Source organism: Bos taurus, chromosome 26 (genome assembly GCF_002263795.3).
Source record: "Bos taurus isolate L1 Dominette 01449 registration number 42190680 breed Hereford chromosome 26, ARS-UCD2.0, whole genome shotgun sequence".
Lineage (NCBI taxonomy): Eukaryota > Metazoa > Chordata > Mammalia > Artiodactyla > Bovidae > Bos > Bos taurus.
The window spans coordinates 11,332,926-11,346,335 of record NC_037353.1 but is presented as its reverse complement, the minus strand read 5'-3'; the positions used below and the strand labels follow the sequence as shown (position 1 = coordinate 11,346,335).

At 40.0% G+C, this 13,410-nt stretch overlaps 1 protein-coding gene across 1 annotated transcript in view; it reads left to right on the top strand.

Moving 5' to 3' along the window:
- PANK1 (pantothenate kinase 1) overlaps positions 1 to 13,410 on the top strand; it is a 104,431-nt gene that overhangs the window by 5,170 nt on the left and 85,851 nt on the right. Inside the window, exon 2 of the mRNA XM_005225413.4 lies at positions 556 to 705. The gene's annotated coding sequence lies outside the window, so the exon portion shown is untranslated. The remainder of the gene's footprint in view (positions 1 to 555; positions 706 to 13,410) is intronic.

The window sequence follows — 13,410 nt, the reverse complement described above, 5'->3', positions numbered from 1 at the left end:
CAAACACACCAGCCTCTTGTAGCATATGTGAACCTTTGCATAGATTCCCTCCACCTGAATTCTCTCCTCTCCATTTATCATGTGACTCACTTCTCTTCCTGCTTTAGATCTCTTTTATCATATTACCTGCTTAGAAAAGACTGTCCGTCTTATCTCAAATGCTCCTCTTTCTTATTTGCAGGCTAGATTTCATTTTCCTACTTATTACAACCAGCAATTATCTTTTTTATAGTAATTATTACATGTCTGGTTTTTGTTGTCATTGTTCTCCCACCTCCTAAAAGGTAAGTTCTATAAGAGCTGTGTTTCTCTTGGTCACTGCTGTATCCCCAGTGACTCCGTAAATACGTGGTGATCAAACAAATACTTGCCGAATAATGAATGAAGGCTGATGTGGCTGAGGTGGGTGGAGAGGGATGGGCTAAGGGCATATCCTACAAGGCTTAGTCAACTAAGTGGCTGATTTGGATTCTTATTCTAAGAACAATGAGAAACCAAAGGACTGTTGTAAGTGTGCGTATCATACAATACTATTTGCCTTTGTGTTTTGAAAAGGTTAATCTCCTGGAGCAGAGAATAGAGGCCGCCAAGGAGAATGCCGTTGAACCAGCCAGGAGGCTATTGCAGCCATCCCAACAAGAGGTGGTGATAATGTGGAACTGGGACATGGCAGAGCAGATGCAGAAAACTGAACAGATTTCAGAGGTATTTTTTCCTGCTTTTTCCATCTCAGCACCAGCCACTAGTTTTCCCTTAGAAACACAGAGCCAACTTGATTGGGAGATGCTTAAGATTTAGGCCCATTCCAGATAATTCCCATTAGTCCCTTTGAAGTGAACGTTAGCTTAAGATGAAAAAATTAAGTTACATCAAGCTGATTTCTTGCTCTGATCACAGCCTGTACAAGTAGTAATAACTAAGTTCCTCTGTGCTGGATACTATTCTAAGCATTTTATACTCATTCAATCCTAGATACCATGTAAAGTATTCTGTTATCAGTATCCTGCCTTTAGTTATTATTCTATTGCTAAGTCATGTCCAACTCTCTGCCTTTAGTAGAGAAGAAAACTGAGTCGTAGCACTATTGAGGAATAGTAAAGGTATTCACTACGCAGAGGTGTTAGGTTTAGTCAGGAAATGCCTGTAAAGTACTTTTAAAAGTGCCTGGCACATGTTAAATAATCACTTATTGTACAAATAGTAAACGATAGAATTGGAATCTGGGTAGATGGCTATAGAGTCTGCACAGTTAACCACTGCTTCCTACTGCTTCTTAAAGTTTGGACTGAACACCCTGAAACTCTACTGAAAGAAGACTTGAGTGCCAAGCTCCTGCTGCAAAGCCATCTCCAAATACAGGACTAATGTAGACAGTTTTTCAATCCAAAAACTGAGTAGGTATTTTTGCAAAGGTTTGAATAACAGGTTCAACAAACATTTATCAGGTACCCATTATGCAGCAGGTATCTCTGTCTTTAAGAAGGCTTTGTCCTAAAGCAAGTCTTTCTCAATCTGAGATTTCAAGCAAGAATATAATCCCTGTTCCCTACAGCACCCATCGTATGTAATGCAATCATTTCTCTCTTATGCCTGTAGAATGGTATTACTTCTGTGGCCATCCTGAGAAAACTGAGAAAATAGTCACACGAATGATTTTTTTTTTTTATATCCTGTGGTTTATATGGGGAAATCCATGCACAATTTCAAAACAGTATGACAAATGTTATGATAGAAGTGTACAAAGAGTAATAGGAGCAGAATGAGAATAATTTAGAGTGACAGCTCTGATGATAGACAGATTTGAGTTTGAATATAAACTCAGTCACTTACAGGAAGTGACCTCGGGAAGGATATAAAAGTCTCCCTAATGTTGTGAGGATTAAAATAGCATTTGTTAGTTATTTAGTAAAGCCTAACACATAATATGTTTCATCATGCTATTTGTTTTTATTCAATCTGCATAAGTCACTGGTATGCAAGCTCATGCGTGTCTGTCTAGAACCTCTGTAACCCTGACACTTACAACAGTGCCTTGCATATAACAGCCATTGAATAAATATTTTTTATATTTATAAATGACATCCACCAAGGAAGGTTTTGTAAAGTGGCATGTAGACTGAAATGAATGAATGGGGTTTGCCAGTGAATTGTAGAAGGTGGCCATTCCAGGCAATGAAAACATATGAGGTAATGAAAAAAAAGACATGAGCACACAAAAGTCATTACAAAAACTGTAAGTACCTAGTTCAGTAAGACTTTGAGTATAGCTACTGTGGACAATGACAGGAGATGGAAAAAGCAGGCAGCACCTACATATAAAGGGTCCTGTATGTATGACATGCTAAAAAAGAGTTAGAATTACTGTATTCTGTAGTGCATAGGAGGTTGTGTGCAACAGAGACATGCAGGGGGGAAATGGGAGGAAGAAAAGCAACAGAAAGGTTTAGGTCTGTAATATCCCAGTCTTACAATGTGGGAATCAAGAGATGAAGGAACAGGACATAGAAGTTAATTATTTATAGGTGTGAGGGTAACCAGTAGAGGCAGAAAAATAACCATAACTCTCTTGGCTAAGTACTTATCTGTCATTGTAGGAAGTAAGTAGATAGTGCCTATAATTAATACATGAAGAAATAACGTTAGGAGTGTGTTATTCAAAAATATGTCAACAGAACTAAAAGTAGATTGTAAGGGTGATTGCTTCTGAGAAGCAGGACAGGAGGGGGCCCAGGGAAGCTTTTTGTTACAAGCTCTTTTTAAATTCCTAATAAGAATTTTCTTATGTGGTGTGTCAAAGAAACAACACACTATTCACTTAACTCTGTGTTGAGCTATAATACCCCATCATCTCCTCACTGAAGGAGGCTCCCCACTCCTGAGCTTGCAGAAGTTGCATCATTGGCCATCTTTCTAAAACATGGTCAACTGGTACTTGCCTGAGAGCTTCTGCACTCTGTCTTCCCTCTGTTCTCTCCAGATGTCTCTCCATGACTAACTTGTCATTAGTCAGTGTTACCCTCCCCAAAGAGGTGATCTTTGCCCACTGTCCCTGAGGTTGCTCCCTTCACCCCTCACCCCCCTAGCCAGTCACTTTCTATCCAACTGACCTCATTTACTTTCTTCATAAGGTTCTTACAATAACTGAAATTACTTTCTTTGTTTATAATATGTCTTCTCCCACTATAGGGCAGACCTATGAGACAGAGACCTCATCCATCTTGTTCACCACTATATCCCTAGTACCAAGGACAGTGCCTGGCACATAGTAGGTGCCCAATAAATCCTCATTAGGTATTCAATAAAACTTTTATTAATAGGATGTATAGAGGAGTTCACACTGTGCACTTTCTTATATGCCATCTCATTTGGTCTTAAGACTTTAATATTTCTTCATCATAAATATATACATGTAACTGCACACACGCACACACGCACACACACACACATACTCCACAGATGGGTTTCCCAGTCCAGACTCTTCCAAGTCCTAAAGCTGGGGTTTCTGTTTTCTACTTCATCTTCAGTGTCCTCTGGTGGGGAAGGATCTCACACGATTTTGAAAAGATAAACATCTTTTTAAATATATATCTTTTCAAATATATCCTGTTGACAAGGTTGAAATTCACAGCAGTTTATTTGGGAGCCTAGCAAGGTCTTAGGACACAGGCAGACATTCTCTGGGCTTCCCAGGTAGCTCAGTGGTAAAGAATCCACCTGCCAAGATCCAGGTTCTATCCCCCGGTTAAGAAGATCCTATAGAGAAGGAAATGGCAAGCCACTCCAGTATTTTTGCCTGAGAAATCCCATGGACCAAGGAGCCTGGCGGGTTACAGTCCATGGGATTGCAAAGATTCAGGCACGACTAAGCAGCAGCAGCCCACTCCAGTACTCTTGCCTGGAAACTCCCATGGATGGAGGAGCCTGGTGGGCCGCAGTCCATGGGGTCGCTAAGAGTCGGACAAGACTCAGCGACTTCACTTTCACTTTTCAGTTTCATGCATTGGAGAGGGAAATGGCAACCCACTCCAGTGTTCTTGCCTGGAGAATCCCAGGGAGAGGGGAGCCTCGTGTGCTGCCGTCTGTGGGGTCGCACAGAGTCGGACACGATTGAAACGACTTAGCAGCAGCAGCAGCAGCAGCAGATGTCTTTCAGCTGGATGAGCCAAGAGGCCCAGCGCAGGTGCAACCATGAGCTGACAGTGATGACCGCAGCACCTGCGGTTCTCCTAATACGCAAAGAGGCACGCTCACTCGCATGGTGGGGATGAACTGCAGTCCCCGGACTCCTCTCCACATAGCTCCCCAGGGTTGGTCAGCAACCATCTCCTCACATGGGTTCCCTGCCCTACTCTGCTGTTTTTTGGAAGTCCATCAGTTGAGTTATTAACTGTCTCTCTTTGAATCCCTGATCTAAAAATCTCAGTTGTCCCCAAGTCGACATGGGTGGATCTAACTACATGGAAGTGTGGAACAAGAAAGAAGAACACAGCACTAGCATTTCAAGACTTTTTCTCACTGCAAATATGAAAAATCAGACCATTCTATTATCAAAATGAAAGTTCAGTTTTCTTCAGTTCAGTCGCTCAGTCATGTCCGACTCTTTGCGACCCCATGAATCACAGCACGCCAGGCCTCCCTGTCCATCACCAACTCCCGGAGTTCACTCAGACTCACGTCCATCGAGTCGGTGATGCCATCCAGCCATCTCATCCTCTGTTGTCCCCTTCTCCTCCTGCCCCCAATCCCTCCCAGCATCAGGGTCTTTTCCAGTGAGTCAGCTCTTCGCATGAGGTGGCCAAAGTACTGGAGCTTCAGCTTTAGCATCATTCCTTCCAAAGAAATCCCAGGGCTGATCTCGTTCAGAATGGACTGGTTGGATCTCCTTGCAGTCCAAGGGACTCTCAAGAGTCTTCTCCAACACCACAGTTCAAAAGCATCAATTCTTTGGCGCTCAGCCTTCTTCACAGTCCAACTCTCACATCCATATGTGACCACAGGAAAAACCACAGCCTTGACCAGACAGACCTTTTAAAACCAAAACAGTACTATTTATGCATTATATCTTGCATTGTTTTGAAAATAGCACAAGGCGGTGCTAGCTGACCTCACATATTTTTCAGGAGCAATTATAGACTTTCTGGTGAACTTTTCTAAAGAGTTCTCTTTCTGATGAGCTATTTCAAGATTCTGTCTTCCTCAGAAGGAGGAAGAAGGATCATGCCAATGTGATCTTTTTATTTCAGAAAATATTACCTTTATTATATGCATTTCAGATTTTCATTACTAGGGGAAATAATGATGTCATGAGTAGTTTGACTGTTTTTGGTTGAGGGAAGCCAGTGAATTCACTGTAATTAATTGGAACATAATGAGACCAATTTTAGTAACTCCCTCAAAACATACAATCTTTGCTGTATGCCAACAGGGCCTTAGTGATGTTGGGAGAGAAAAAGGAAAATGAGAAAGAAGGGGGGAAAAGGAAACACCTCTTTGGGTAGTTTTTGTTTTCAGTCATCTAAAGGAATATTTCTGAGTCTTTAGTCACAGAGTTATAGAATATTAGAGACATAATGGGACATGCAAGTGATCTGGTTCAACTTTCTCATTTTATAGGGAAAAAACCAAGGCTCTGAAAAGTTAAGCAGCATGCCCAAGGTCTCATCATAGGCAGTGCCAGAGCCAGAATATGAATACATAAATTATAAGAACCTAACCAATTTTTTAAAAATAGATACACAAGGAAAAGTATCAGCTCCAAATAATTAGAATAGTATGATCTCATGTTAGCAACTCTGAGACTAGCACACATTTTTTTAAAAATACATGAACTCTTCTTTAGCACTCAGAAAATGAGCATTGTTCTTTTTACTTCCTGAGCTCTTTTTCATTCCATTTCCCCCAGTTTTTCACCCTAATGCAAGTTTTTTTTACCCTAATACAGAGTATTTGTGCTCCAAAGATTTTCACTGATCACTTATCATGTGCTTCAAACAAAAACAGATACAGATTTTAATTTTTTTAGTTCCCTCTAAGTTAAAAAAAAATACTCTGTAGTTAAGATTATTATTGTTGTACACGTAGTTAAAAAATCAGTTCAGTTAAATATTTTTCGTAATTGCCAAGCACCTAAGTAGAAGTTTGTAGGCGTGTACATTTTATTGAAGTTAGTGGGGGAACTTTCCTGGTGGTCCAGTGGGTTAAGACTGTGTTTCTAATATAGAGTTCAAGGGTTAAATTCCTGGTCAGGGAGCTAAGATCCTGCATGCCATGCAGTATGGCAAAAATAATTTTTTTTTTTTAATAAAAGTTTATTTTATTATTATTTTTTAATTTAATTTTATTTAACTTTACAACATTGTATTGGTTTTGCCATATATCAAAATGAATCCGCCACAGGTATACATGTGTCCCCCATCCTGAACCCTCCTCCCTCCTCCCTCCTCCCTCCCCCCTCCCCATACCATCCTTCTGGGTCGTCCCAGTGCACCAGCCCCAAGCATCCAGTATCGTGCATTGAACCTGGACTGGCGATTCCTTTAATATATGATATTATACATATTTCAGTGCCATTGTCCCAAATCATCCCACCTTCTCCCTCTCCCACAGAGTCCAAAAGACTGTTCTGTACATCAGTGTCTCTTTTGCTGTCTTGTATACAGGATTATTGTTACCATTTTTCTAAATTCCGTATATCATTAGTTGAGGTACTCCTAGAAGAACATTATTTCTAAAAATAGGACAAAGTGCCACTTCTATTCTCTTGCTGTTTTTCACAATAATAATATAATAATAGAAATTATGGCAGTGTCACCCAATTTCTTTAACTTCTTTCAAATTAGATGTCAAAAATAAGTGATTTATTATCCAAAATTACTTAAAAGTTTTATCAGCTAATAATTGAATTAGGTCCTCTTTTTAGTTTTATTGAAAGCTATAAATTAGAAACCATCTCACTTATAAAAGGTTTTATTAGACAGATATTAAGAGTCTCAGTCTCTGAAACTGCACCAAAAATGCTATTATCACAGATTATCTAGTAAATGTTAATTTTACCTTTTATTCTTTCACTCAGCAGTGTTTCATTTAAACCAATATACTCAGTCAAAATTGGAGATACTAATTTCAGTTATTTATGATAGTAAAGTGTTTTTTATAAACTTCTTTTAGCATATTTTAAATATAGTTATGTCAAGACTTAAAGCTTTCATTCACTGAATATATGGAAAGTACCCCTATCTTGTGGTCAACCAGACCACAAATGACAAAGCCATATGACCCAATTAATAAAGCCAGTCCTCATTTGGAAACTAATCTCTAAAATATGACTTATTTTCTGACAGAAAAAGTCAGATTTTATTTTTCAATTCAGATATGCTAATATTTCTTTTAAGTAACAGTATCAAAATCACTGAGAAGTTACAGAATCCATGTTGTACAGTGTATTTCTATGAGCTGTCAAGATTACGATGATACAGCTCTCATATAAGTAATTTTACATGACTTAAACAAAGCAACACATTTTTCATTTCTTAATTTGCAATAATGCAATGTAGTATCCAGCTAAGAGTAGAAGTTGCATATAAATCAAGATCTATGAGAACAGGTGTGATATTCTTTAGGAATCTTGATTCGAAATCTGGTATGCTTAATAAAAGTAAGTAGTTGTTTAGTCGCTAAGTTGTGTCCAGCTCTTCGGTCTGTAACCTGCCAGGCTCCTCTGTCCACAGGATTTCCCAGGCAACAATATTGGAGTGGGTTGCCATTTACTTCTCCATAATAAAAGTATACATTGTTTATATTAATCAGGGTAATTAAAGGTAGATGCTATTTTAAAAAATTACAGCTCCACCCTATTTGTCATTCATGTCATAGCCCTAGTGATAGTAGGGTCACCCCTGTGCAGTTGTCTTCAGAACAGTGGCTTGGTTCCTTTCATCTGGTAATCTGCAGTTTTGACCTCCGTGGGCCCAGCAGAAGGAGAAGAGAGAGCTTGAATAATGGTGCCCAGAGAGTTTATAACTAGGCCTGGAAAGTGGTGTCGATTACTTCTGCTCATGTTCCTGGGATAGGAACCTAGGCATGTGGTCCCAGTTTGACTGCAGGGGAGAGTGGGAAATGTGGTTTTCCTTCACACCCAGGAAGAAGCCCAGTTGATGAGCACACAACCAGTCTCTGTCACACAGCTAATAACTAATTGGCCCAGCATCTAGCAAATTCACTTGTTGTTATTAGGAGATGTTGTTATTAGGGTTGCTGTTTCCTACTCCAGGAGATCGTAATGACCAACCCAGGGCTCAAACCCACATCTCCTGTGTCTCCTGCATTGGCAGGTGGATTCTTCACCACTGAGCCACCTGGGAAGCTATTAGGAGATAGTAAACAGTAAGTAACTCAAAAGATGAAATAAAATGGGAATGGGGGACTTCCCTGGTTGTCCTGTGCTAAGTGGCTAAGACCTTGCATTCCTAATGCAGGAGGCCCAGGTTCAATCCCTGGTCACAGAACTAGGTCCCACAGGCCACAGCTAAAGCTCCTGTAAGCCACACCTAAGACCTGGCACAATCAAATAAATATTAAAAATGGGAATGGACTTTAATCAGGATAAGTATCTCATGATCTGATTTGATAAAATAGGGTTTAGCTCCCTTATTGGATGATAGACAACTAACCTGAGAAAAATCTTATAATTTTTTCTAGCTAATGACAAGTGCCAAGATGAGCATTCTTTAAGTAGCTGAAAAAAATTGCTTTCCTTAAAAAAAAAAAAATCTAAGCTGTCTTTCCTTTACTATCATGGAACTTTCAAGGGCACTGCATTCTTTGATTCTAGTCCATAAAGGGCCGAGGCACAGTCACCCCCAATACCTATTCTGTTTTAATTCAGAGTATCCAAACACTGGCCAAAATATGCTGGTTCTAAAGCAACATTTTTCTCTTAACAGAAATATGTATAAGAAAGACAAACGTTAGGATTTTATGTGCCTTGATTAATTGTTCAAGGAGCCTTATTTAAGATTTTTTTCTAATATGGACCATTTAAAAATATTTATTGAATTTGTTACAATATTGCTTCTGTTTTATGTTTCAGTCTTTTGGCCACAAAGCGTATGGGATCTTAGTCCCCTGATCAAACCTGCACCACTTGCATCGAAAGACAGTCTTAACCATTGGATCTCCAGTGAAGTCTCCCAGTCATTTGAATCGTCCTTTTGTTGGGCAACCAGAGATTTTTACTTATTGAGATAATATACCATAAGATTTCAGATAAGTTAGGGTATGCCTTTCTTTTCTAAAGTAGGAGAATGGACTATAGTGAAGAGACAGGTGGGAACACAGAATATATGCTGAAGGCAAAGGAAAGAGTGTTGTTTAAGTTAGAGTGAAAAATAAATAGAGCTTTCTAGTCAAGTAGTTGGAGAAGGCAATGGCACCCCACTCCAGTACTCTTGCCTGGAAAATCCCATGGATGGAGGAGCCTGGAAGGCTGCAGTCCATGGGGTTGCTGAGGGTCGGACACGACTGAGCGACTTCACTTTGACTTTTCACTTTCATGCATTGGAGAAGGAAATGGCAGCCCACTCCAGTGTTCTTGCCTGGGGAATCCCAGGGCCGGGGGAGCCTGGTGGGCTGCCGCCTATGGGGTCACACAGAGTCGGACACGACTGAAGACTCAGCAGCAGTCAAGTAGTAGGGTCAATTCCAGACTCTCTCACTTAGAATTTTGTGACACTGAGTAAGGTCAATGGACATTTCTGAGTCTGGTGCTTTTTAAATGCCAGCCTCTGTTGGGTACAGAAGAGACCAATAAATGGTAGTTATTATTGCCGTCTTACAGGAGAAACCAATGTAAAAAAATAACATAAGTGTGGTATAGATTGTAACAAATGTGATCCCTTCCTCTCCTGAGATAGAGAATTTTCATTGGATTTTATATATTTCTCATTTTATTTACTAGGTTTTAAACTTCTGGGATTACAGGAACTGTGCTTTACATAGTTTTATAAACCCCTCAGTCCTAAGGACAGCTCTCGCACATAATGGGAAAAGAGAAAAAGATTTAGGCCTGAATCAACAATCTCCAGTTCATTATAGATGTTCCATGAAGATCTACACAAATATGGGGATGATGAGACTAAGGGAGAAAGGCCGGTCCTCCACAAAGAACTTATAAAATAATATTTGATGTAGGACCCTAACCACAGACTCTTAAAAGGCATTCAAGATTCTAATGAATTCTTTCTAAGTTAAAGGAAATATTTTAGCAGAATGTCTAAAATACGTTTTTAATTCTGAAACTTGATGAACAATAATTCTGAGTCACAGTTGGGATGTATAATTTAGGGAATCATTAGAAAAAACAAACAAAACCTTTCAGATGAGTGGATATTTATGGGAAACTTGTAGGAGTATCTGAGACAGATCTGAAATGAGCTGTTTTCTCTCATTTGTCCTGATTACTCATTGTGGGACAATAAGTATCTAGACAGATTAAGTACCAAACAGATCATTTGGAAGAAAAAGAAACATCTAGATTCAATGACTATAAATTTAGCACATCCAGCCTCTTCTTGCCTAGGCATCTTCACACTGCCCAGCACGGGCCTCAACTATTGGCTATGTCAGTCAAACAGCCAAGAGTATTAGGTTCCTTTGCTAAAAATATTCCAACTCAAATCATCTTGGCAGACAATACCAAAAAAAAAATAAAATTTCTTTGTGCAATAAAGTGGCCGAAGTTTAGGAGACTGAAAAGAAATAGAAAATCAAGTTACTAATTGAGCCTCAGTCTTGTCATCATTAAAATGATATTTTTAATACAGATCTACAGTCTCTACTCCACAATTCCAAAATAGACGAAACACAAAACCAAAAAAGTACTGTCTGAGACCCAAAAGCATTTTTATAAGTTTGGCACCAGGATTATTTGGAAGCAAAACCTCAGCTCTGCAGCCTTAGGTATATCTCAGCACTCATATCCATCATATCCATCACCACTAATGTCTCCTCTCGGCTGACATTTGGTGGCTTGAGGATTAATTGCACTGTGAAAATGACCCAAAGAGTTAAAGACATGCCTCTGGGTAACAGAAGAAAAGGATGCATCTGTCTTTGTCAGTAGCTCAGAAAGTGGAGTTACCGCAAAGCTTGGTGGTGGTATGTCTGTGAGATGCCTTACTGAATAACATGGTGTGGGAACCATCAACATTTATGACTTGTACAGACAGAAAGATAAGTTCTTAAAATTTTTACGGTGATGGTGATAACCAAGTGCTAGTGAAAAATAGAAAAACATTTCATAGGACCAAAAACAAGGATCCTGACTGTGTGTTAACTGAATGGATTCAACAACAAAGAAGTCAATATACACCACTGACTGCCTTGTAGGTCATAAAACAAGCTAGGCTATACCATGAAGAACTGAACATTGAGAGTGAGTGTGAATATTCAGAAGACTGGCTGTAAAACTTTTAAAAGCATCATGGTATCAAGTATCTTAAAATCTGTGGTGAAGAAGCTGCTGATGATCACGAGACCACTGAAAATGATATTGATGAATTTGCCAAGATTATATCTGATGAAAACCTTAGCCCTGAACACATTTACAGCTCTGTACTGCTACTGCATTCCTAGACAAACCTTAACAATGGCAGACAAAAAGGCACCAACAGATATCTAGGATGCCAAGCAAAGGTTGACTGTTCTTGGTTGTGCTTAGGCTGCAGACACACACAAGTTAAAATTGACAGTGATTGAGAAAAGTCTGTGTCCAAGATGTTTAAAAGGTGTGCACAGGGACTCCCCTGGTGGTCCAGTGGCTACGACTCTAGGCTTCCAGTGCAAGGGGCCCGGGTTTGATCCCTGGTCAAGGAACTAGATCCCACGTGCTAAAACTAAGGCCTAGTGCAGCCAGATGAATACATTAAAAAAACAAAAAGGTGTACACAGTTTACCTTTGCAGTATTATGCAAACAGGAAAGCACCAGTAACAAGAGGAATCTTTTTGGATTGGTTGTATTAGCACTTTGTGCCAGCAACATGAACTCATTGCAAGCAAGCTGGACTGGAAGACAATTACAAAACTTTACTGTGCCTGGACAACTGTTCTGCACATCCCCCTCCTGAGCTTCTTGTGAAAAATAATGTTTATGGCACTTACTTTTCCCCCAGTGTTACATCCATAATATGACCCTGTGACCAGGGAATTCTATGCTCCTTGAAGAACAGGTATAAATGCTTTTTTCCTTTTTTTGAGTAGTATTCTTGCTTTGGTCAACAGGAGCCTGAAAATCCAAGATTTCCTTAAGAATTTAGTCTCGAGAATGCCCTTTGTGTTAGTCACTCAGTAATGCCCAACTCTTTGCGATCCCACAGACTGTAGCCTACCAGGCTCTTCTGTCGGTGGGATTCTCTGGGCAAGAATGCTGGAGCGGGTTGCCATTTTCTTCTCCAGAGGATCTTCCCAACCCAGGGATCGAACTCAGGTCTCCTGCATTGCAGTCAGTTCTTTACCCTCTGAGCCACCAACACAACTGCTAACGCTTAGAATGATGTCAGTAAATCAACGCTAACTAGTACAGACTTTGGGCCACAATGATGTTTGAAAATTACCTGACCGATAAAGATTTTGAAGTATTTAGAGACTCTGGTTAAAAGATGATAGCAAAGCTCATTACTTTTGCCAAAAACGTATCAGCTGACAGTGTAAATGGAGTCGAAAGGAGCAGACTTTGAAGAGATGCTGAACACATAACGACGCCCCCATGCTTTCTTTGAGTCACGGGGAGATTGCTGAGAGAGTGGTGAGTACAGGTCAGTCCAAAGATAGCAGTGCCGACAGTGGCATCACAAGCACAGTCTTTGAAAAAGTCTCCAAAGACCAAACACTGAAAATGTGTGACCAACTAATTGCTAGCCCTGAACAGCGTATGTTTATCAGTGAGCAAGAGATTATGACTGTTTACTCATTTAGATAGAAGTTGCTGGAGTTCCCCTGTGGTCCAGTGGTTAAGAATCCACCTGCTGGTGCAAGGGACATGAATTTGATCCCCAGTCCAGGAAGATTCCACATTCTTTGGGGCAACTGCATTCATGCGGCCACAACTACTGAAGCCCGCTTGCCTAGAACCCACGCTCCACAAGAGAAGCCACCGCAATGAGAAGCCTGCACTCCACAGCTAGAGAGTAGCCCCTGCTCGCCACAGCTGGAGAAAGTTCTTGTGCAGCAACAAAGACTCAGCCAAAAATAAAACTAAGTGAATAAATAAATTTTTTTAAAAACAGAAACTGCTTAAACGCAAGCCTGAGTTTAGGGAGACCAGTAATACTGAGGAAAGTCTTGAAAAAGGAAAGTCTCTCTGTGTTTGGTAACACTTCATCACTTGGGGATTCTGTTTCTGGCTCCTCATCAGA